Here is a 7,751-nt window from a genome sequence, read left to right as displayed (position 1 = left end):
TGTCTGTTTTAAATATCACAGCTGTTGGTGTTTTTATTTATTTATTCATGATTTGATTCCTGCCTCTCCCACATCCCTGACGCTCAAAGGCAGGCTATTTTCCTTTCCTCTTTGAATTGTGAAAGGCTGCTGTGACAGTCCCTAGCCCAGGCCGTGGAGTGTCACACAGGGTCCTATGGTGCCGAACAAAAAGCCGCGTCTTCCTGAATCTGGCAGAACTCTTTATGAGAGCCGAGCCTTCTTGCGCGGGGCTTTCTCTGTCAGTGAGGGGTGGGCATGAATGGGATCCTATCAGGGGCTCGGGGCCAGTGAAGACCCTTCTTCATGCGTTTCTTGGCCAGGAGAGGGGAGCCACAGGAGAAATGCAAATGCCCAGGCCTCTACTTTCCCATGTGATAGCACCGTGAATAAACATAGGAAGCGCTGTGAGCTGCGGTTTCCGAATTCAGCTGAAGAGAAGGCTTGGTCCATAACACACAGCATCTTTCATTGAGTTGTGGGGGGGGACAGGCTTGTATTGAACAGATGACATTATTTCGTTTGTCTCCAGAAAGGCCCTGTGAGGAAGAGTTTACATAGAGCGATACAATTTTGTGAGGAGAAAAATCGGGGCCTTACATTCTCAGCATGACCTGGAATCAGGCACGGAATTAGAGGAGGCGGCTGCTGCCGTTAGGTAGCTGACTTGGGGGGAAAACGGACAGACCCCCAGATGCCAAAAGGCTCCCCCTCTCTCCTGAGGAAGTACGCTTCCTGTATCTCCTGTATCTTCCTGTATCTCCCGAATAATAAGTAAAATAATGCCCCCCACCTGATAGCTGAGAGGTGGGGAAAGTACCATTCTACAACAGAAGCCTATAATGGGCACTCCCTCAACAGAGGGCGCAAGAAATGTGTACAACGAATCTCAGTTAATTTTCTGCAAGTAGGCTTGGATCCCTGGGAGGCTAGTGAAAGCAGAGAGAAGAAAGACATCACAAGAGGCACATCTTACCCATTTCTTGATCTTTGGAGGGACATGTTCTGTCTTTCTGTCCCTCGCATACTCCAGAAGATATCCACCAGTTTTTTGCCACGTTCAGAAAAAGGGAGACCCGAAAGATCTCTGTGCCCCCTATTGCTTTGGGAAAGGGATTGCCACAATCTGCAAAGAGGCAATCACCTGCCCCTTGACTACCAGCAGCACATTTTTTTTTTTTTTGGCTTCCCCTGCCTTTCAGTAAGTGCTTTTGTAAAGTAACAGTAAAAGCTAACGTGCGATAATATTTCAGAAATTAATGGTGGGTGCTGAGGATTATGGAGCACTTTAATTTTTACTGTTGCTTTGCTAATATCTTTATGAAAATAATGAGCACCAGAAAGTGGTATCGATTGGTAAGGAGAGCCAGATCCAGGATTCAGCACTGAGCCTTTCCACCTGCCTGGCTCCAGATGCACTCCCCAACATCAGGTTGAAATCAGATGACGACATTCTTTTTAACAGATCAGATACCTCTCATGGCACCCGGGAAAAGGAAGTTCACTATCAACATCACCAGTCCTCACTTGTGTGCAGCTTAGTGGCTCTCTAACTCTGTGCCTAAAAAGCTCTTGGAGTCTGCAAGCTGGGTGCTAATATTCTAAGGCTAAAGACTTATAATAATTAGTCATTGTCAAAATAATAGAAATGTAATGCTCATAATGTTAATATAGCAGATATGGTTTTATTTTATTTTAAGCTTTTTTGTCCATAAATGTTCATTAAGACTTTGGCACTTGATGATATTTGCCTTAATGAATATCAGGCAGTATTTTTCTATTTAAATTATTTGTTGGCTCCATTATGAAATCCTATTCATTCTACTTTGATATATCCAGCATTCAACTGATTTTCCTCATGGCCACACCTACTACTGTGGTCTGAGCCACCAAAGATCATGGTAATCACCTCCTAATAGGTCTGTTTGCTTCTGTCTTCGCTGCTGTGTAGTCTATTCACCACACAGCAGCCAGAGTGAGCCTTTGAAAATGTAGGTCAGATGATGTGGCTCTTGTTAAAAACTCGGCAGTGGTTCCCCATTTCACTGCAGGGTAAAGCCCAAGTCTCTATAATGTCCTATGAGGCCCCACGTGGCTGGGCCCCTCCTGACTTTGCCTACCCCTCTTCCTCTAATTCACGCTGCTCCACGCCCTCTGGCCTTCTCGCTGCTTTTTTAATATGCCAGGTAGACGGGCCTGGAAGCCATGCCCGTTTTTCTGCCTTGGATGCTTTGCCACCAACTATCTGCTTGGCTGCAACCATTACTTCATTCAAGTTTTTGCTCACAGCTCATCTACTCAGTGCAACCAACCTGCTTAATACTGCTGTTTCCCTTTCCAACTCCCATCCCCTCTTACCCTGCTCTACTTTTCCCCATCACATTTCTCACCTCCTAGCATTTAACCTGTTAGCATTAGCATGTCAGTACCACAAGAACAGCAATCTTGGTCTTTAACTGTATTTCACAACTTCCAGCAAGTGCTCCAGAAATATTTGAATAAATGAGTGTCTATTATGTGCCAAACTCTATGATATACAATAATTCACAAGACATATGTGCTGGCTTATAGTTCAGCATGGAAGACATACAATTAACCAGTAGATGGAGGAAAAAGAAAGAACAACATACCAAATGAATATTAGTGCAAGAAATCGTTAAGGAACAATGAAGCTGAGTCTAACAGTTTGTGTGTGTGTGTGTGTGTGTGTGTGTGTGTGTGTGTGTGTGTTTGCATGTGTTGCATGTACTTATAGCTGTGACCTCATTCTGCATTACATTGTTATAGTTTCTGCCATTAAAATGGTTCCTTTAATGCAATTCAACACATTAGTATTCATCGTGATCTCCAAGGAGCACTATGACTTTCAGGTGCTCCACACCTGAGGAAATTTAAGAACTGCTATTTGTGTGGTGATTTTCAAAGGGTGTTCACATGTATTTTTCTCATCTAATTCTCAGAACAACCTTCAAAATATAGGTCTTCTGTATCATCTTCTTTGATATGTCCTCCCAGTTTTGACTTTCAAGCTTCAAGCAAAGATGTTTTTAGGTAATTTCATAATTGAAGATGCCTATAGGTTCTATGAGATTTCTGTATGCTGTCGTTAGTGCTTTGGCTGCTATCCTGTGTTCATTTTTCTTTCTCTTTTTCAGTTTCACCCCACTACCATGAGTCTTTCTCTCCAAATAAGATTAAATTCTTCAATGATTGCTGGGAGTGGGAAAGGGCATCTTAACATAAACTTTTGTTTTCTTACTGTTCAGTCAGCTGGGCCCCAGACCTTGGGTCACCTTCTCTTTCAATTTCATGGACATTGGATAAAAAACATGGTTTAAGTAGTTGTAACCAACATCCTTGTTTTAAGAGCTCATATTTGGGAAAGGGTGTCAATGATGTCGGCACTGTGGGGATACATTATACATACAAGTTTCCTTTGTATGTGTGTATAGTTTTTAAATCAACTTCCCATTTTAGAATAGATTTAGATTTACATAAAAGTCATAAATATAGAGATTTCAGATATATCCCACTCCCAGTTTTCTCTACTATAAACATCTTACATTATGGTACCTATGAAATAGCTAATGAACCAACATCGATACATTATTGACTAAATTCCACGTATATTCAAATTTCTTATTCATTTATTTTTATTTACTTATTTACTTACTTACTATCCTTTTTTAGCATTCTAGGATCCCATACAGAATACAACATTACATGTAGCTATCATGTTGCCTTGTCTTGTTTTTGATGGGTTTGAAGGTTTTGAGGAGTACTAGTCAGGTATTTTGAAGAATGTCCCTCAGCTGGGATTTGTATGACATTTTCCTCATAATTAGACTGAGGTTATGGGTTTGGGGGAAGAAGACCAAGACATATGGTACCACTTTCATCACATTATATCAAGATTATGTTCTATCAACATCACTTACTACTATTTTAAAATGTTATTTATTCATTTATTTTGAGACAGATTGAGAGTGAGTGGGGAAGGGGCAAAAAAAAAGAGAGAGAATCCCAAGCAGACTCCATGCTGTCAGCAGAGTCTGATGTGGGGCTCAAACTCACGAACCATGAGATCATGACCTGAGCTGAAACTAAGAGTCCAGATGCTTAACTGACTGAGCCACCCAGGCACCCCTCAACATGACTTATTACTATTATGTTAATCTTTATCAACTGGCTTGGATAGTGTTTTTAAGGTTTCTCCACTGTAATCCCTGCGATTTTTATGTACCCTTTATTTTAACCAAATTAGAATTGTGCAGAAGTTTCCTTGGACTTTCTGTCTTAGGTCTAGACTCTTCCATCCCTGAACCAACTCACTTTCCTCATATTTCCAAGATTTCTATAGATCTTTTTGTCCTTTTTGTGGTTCAGATATTAGCTTGATTTCACCCATGGAGAAATAACAATTGTGGGAGGGGAGGGTGCTTTTGTTATGTTTTTTTAGTTAGTGATTCAGATTAGCTATGAAATTAAATGCCTTGGTTTTTGAGCAATCAGGCTAAGGAATGCAAAAAGAAGACTAATGATTTTGTGTACTTACAAAATTTTAGAATAAAAGTAGCTCAATTTCAAATTATAGAAGTAATTCAGAGGCAGTGGAATTTAAAAAACAACAACAAATGAATAAACAAACAAAAAGCAGAATCAGACCTATAAACACAGAGAACAAACCGATGATTGCCAGAAGGGAAAGGGTTAGGGTTGGGCCAAATGGGTGAAGGGGCATGGGAGATACAGGCTTCCAGTTATGGAATGAATGTCATGGGAATAAAAGGCGCAGCATAAATAATAAAGTCAATAATTTTGTAATAGTGATGTAACAGGACAGCCAATAGCCACACTTGTGCTGAACATAGCATAATACATAAATTTGTCAAATCACTAAATTATACACCTGAAATTTAGGTAACATTGTGTGTCAACTATACTCAAATAAAAAATAAATTAAAAAACAAACAAATAAAATAAAAGGTAAAAAGACCACACACACACACACACACACACACACACACACACACACACGTATGAAAACAGGGAAATTTAGGAAAAAGAAGAAACAAAAATCACCTTTAACTATCAAGAGATAATTACCGCTATCAATTACCGTCAATCATTTTTCTACATTTCTATATGTGTATATATTTATACAGTATCTACTTATCTTCATTTTCTTTTGCTTTGGGGGACTGATCTTATATCTATAGTTTGTATTTTACTTTTTACCCAGAATTTTTTCTCAGTCAGCTTTATTTTAATAGGTCTTAAAATTCTGTGACAGATTTTTTGGTCAAATTGTTTCCATTAAAAAGTACTGATTTTAAAAACTAGCAATGTAAATTTGCCACAGGAAAACAACAACAACAACAACAACAACAACAACAAATGATCCACAAAACATCCTCTTTTCTCCCTGAAAGTTTTACATTGCATTATTATTATTAACCAGACTTTACCATTAAACTTAATTGGCCAATGGAGACAAGCAGTTCTAGACCTTCCACCACTGATTAAGACTGGGTGGCAAGTATTGGGGATAATATTCATTTAGTCTACTGAGTTTTTTATCAGAAGACTTGGGTATCTTACCTGCCCCAACAACCTTCTTGTCCACTGATCTGATGACACACCCACAGCAACGGTCTGTTGGAAATAACAATTAGCTAGGAGCACCTGGGTAGCTCAGTTGGTTAAGTGTCTGACTTCGGCTTGGGTTATGATCTCGTGGTTCATGGGTTTGAGCCCCGTGTCAGGCTCTGTGCTGACAGCGCAAAGCCTGGAGCCTGCTTTGGATTCTACATATCCTTCTCTCTCTCTATCCCTCCCTGGCTTGTGCTCTCTCTCTGTCTCTCAAAATTACATAAACACTTAAAAAAATCAGCCAAATGACCCAGAGGAGATAGAGAAGCTCTCGACATACAAGCTTTCCAAGAAGTGTATCAATCATGACAGCATCACCAGGTTTCAAAAATCTGAGGCCATCTTCCAGCTTCTTACCAGAATGGTGATCAATCTTCTTCAGCTCAGTAAACTTTGCAAGCAATGTGAGCTGCGTGACCAACACTCCAGCACAGGTTCATTGCTAGCACTGATTTGGTGTGGGTGGTTCAAGGTAATCACCCGAGCAGTGAAACCAGCTAGTTCATTGGTGGGTTATTTTTGCTATCACCATCCAAATCGCAATGATGAGCATCTTTGACAGACATAGACACATTCTTGACATCGAAGTCCACACAGTCCTGAAGAAGAGCTTCACTCCACCTTCATGGAACACTTCAACAGACTTTTCTTCAGTTGTAACACTGATGGTAACAAAAATGACCACAATGCCATGTTTGAAAACACAGTCTCACAGGGATAGTATCAACACCACCAATTTGGTGGACATCCTAGAACAAACTCAAGGCTTGTCAGCTGGATGACTTGGTGACAGAATGCAATCCAGAGCTTCAAGCACTTATTGTCCCACAGGCAATGCCATCTTACTGATGACTTTTCATCCCTTGAACCAAGGCATGTTTGTACTTGGTTTCAGCACGTTGTCACCATACCAACCAGAAATTGACACAAATACTGCCGGGTCCGGGTTGCAACCAGTTTTCTTAATGTACATACTGACTTCCTTAATGATTTCCTCCATACCTCTCTGGCCGAAGGGTGGTTCAATGGAATCCATTTTGTTAACACCAACAATTAGTTGTTTCATAGCTAGTGTGTAAGCCAGAAGGGCATGCTTACGGGCCTGCCCATTTTTGGATATACTTGCTTCAAGTTCACCAATACCAGCAGCAGCAATCGGGCCTGAAAATTTTAGGCACAGCCTGAGATGTGCCTCTAATCATGATTTTGATAAAGTTCCTATATCCTGAGGCATCAATGATGGAAACATAATACTGTCTCAAATTTCCACATGGAGATATCAATGGTGATCCCTTGCTCACATTCAGCTTTCAATGTATCCAAGACCCAGGCATGCTTGAAGGAGCCCTCTCCCATGTCAGCAGCCTCCTTCTCAAATTCTTCAATGTTCTTTTTGTCAGTCTCCCCACATTTGTAGATCAGATGGCCAGTAGTCATGGACTTGCCTGGATCGCATGTCTAATGATGCTGATGTTAATATGAGTTTTTTCTTTCCCTATTTGGCTTAGATTTAGCAGTACTTTTCATGGCACCTGTCTTCTAGCAGCAAACTCATGGCAGAAAAACCTACACTAAAATTATATATGGAGGATTTATTTCCCTTTGTTAATTAAGTTAAAAATGGCTGGTTCCAGTAGAAGCATTTAATCATACACTTAGTTTTGGCAATTTTATTTAGGGAATTTATAATTTATAATTACATAATTATAATTTATAATTCGTAATTATTTCCTCTGTCTTCAATTCCATGATGAATATCTTTGGTGCATCTTTGGAATAATCTTTGACTGTATTTTTTATTATTTCCTCATTATAGTATCAACGTCAAGCTCATTAGAATCCACATTCTTGAAGATGAGATGGAATGTATGCTATAAGACCACAGAATCTACTTGTCCTTTTCTGGAAATCAAGGTTTAACTAGTCTGGTGCCTCTGGAGGATCAGAATCTAACATAATGTTCTTCTGCCTCTAAGATTTCATGACTCTATGATTGGCTAGTCTTAGAAATTTTTTCTTATACACACACACATACTTCAATGTGGACAGTACAACTTAGACTAGGATCCTATAGATAGTAA

General features: G+C 39.9%; 1 pseudogene; it reads right to left on the bottom strand.

Annotated features, from left to right (window-relative positions):
• Positions 1-380: 380 nt before the first annotated feature.
• LOC101089110 lies at positions 381-7,154 on the bottom strand (annotated as a pseudogene).
• Between the last annotated feature and the right edge of the window lie 597 nt (positions 7,155-7,751).

The sequence above is a fragment of the Felis catus genome, chromosome B3 (genome assembly GCF_018350175.1).
Source record: "Felis catus isolate Fca126 chromosome B3, F.catus_Fca126_mat1.0, whole genome shotgun sequence".
Lineage (NCBI taxonomy): Eukaryota > Metazoa > Chordata > Mammalia > Carnivora > Felidae > Felis > Felis catus.
Note: the sequence above shows the minus strand (reverse complement) of the source record. Positions and strands in the feature narration are given on the sequence as shown.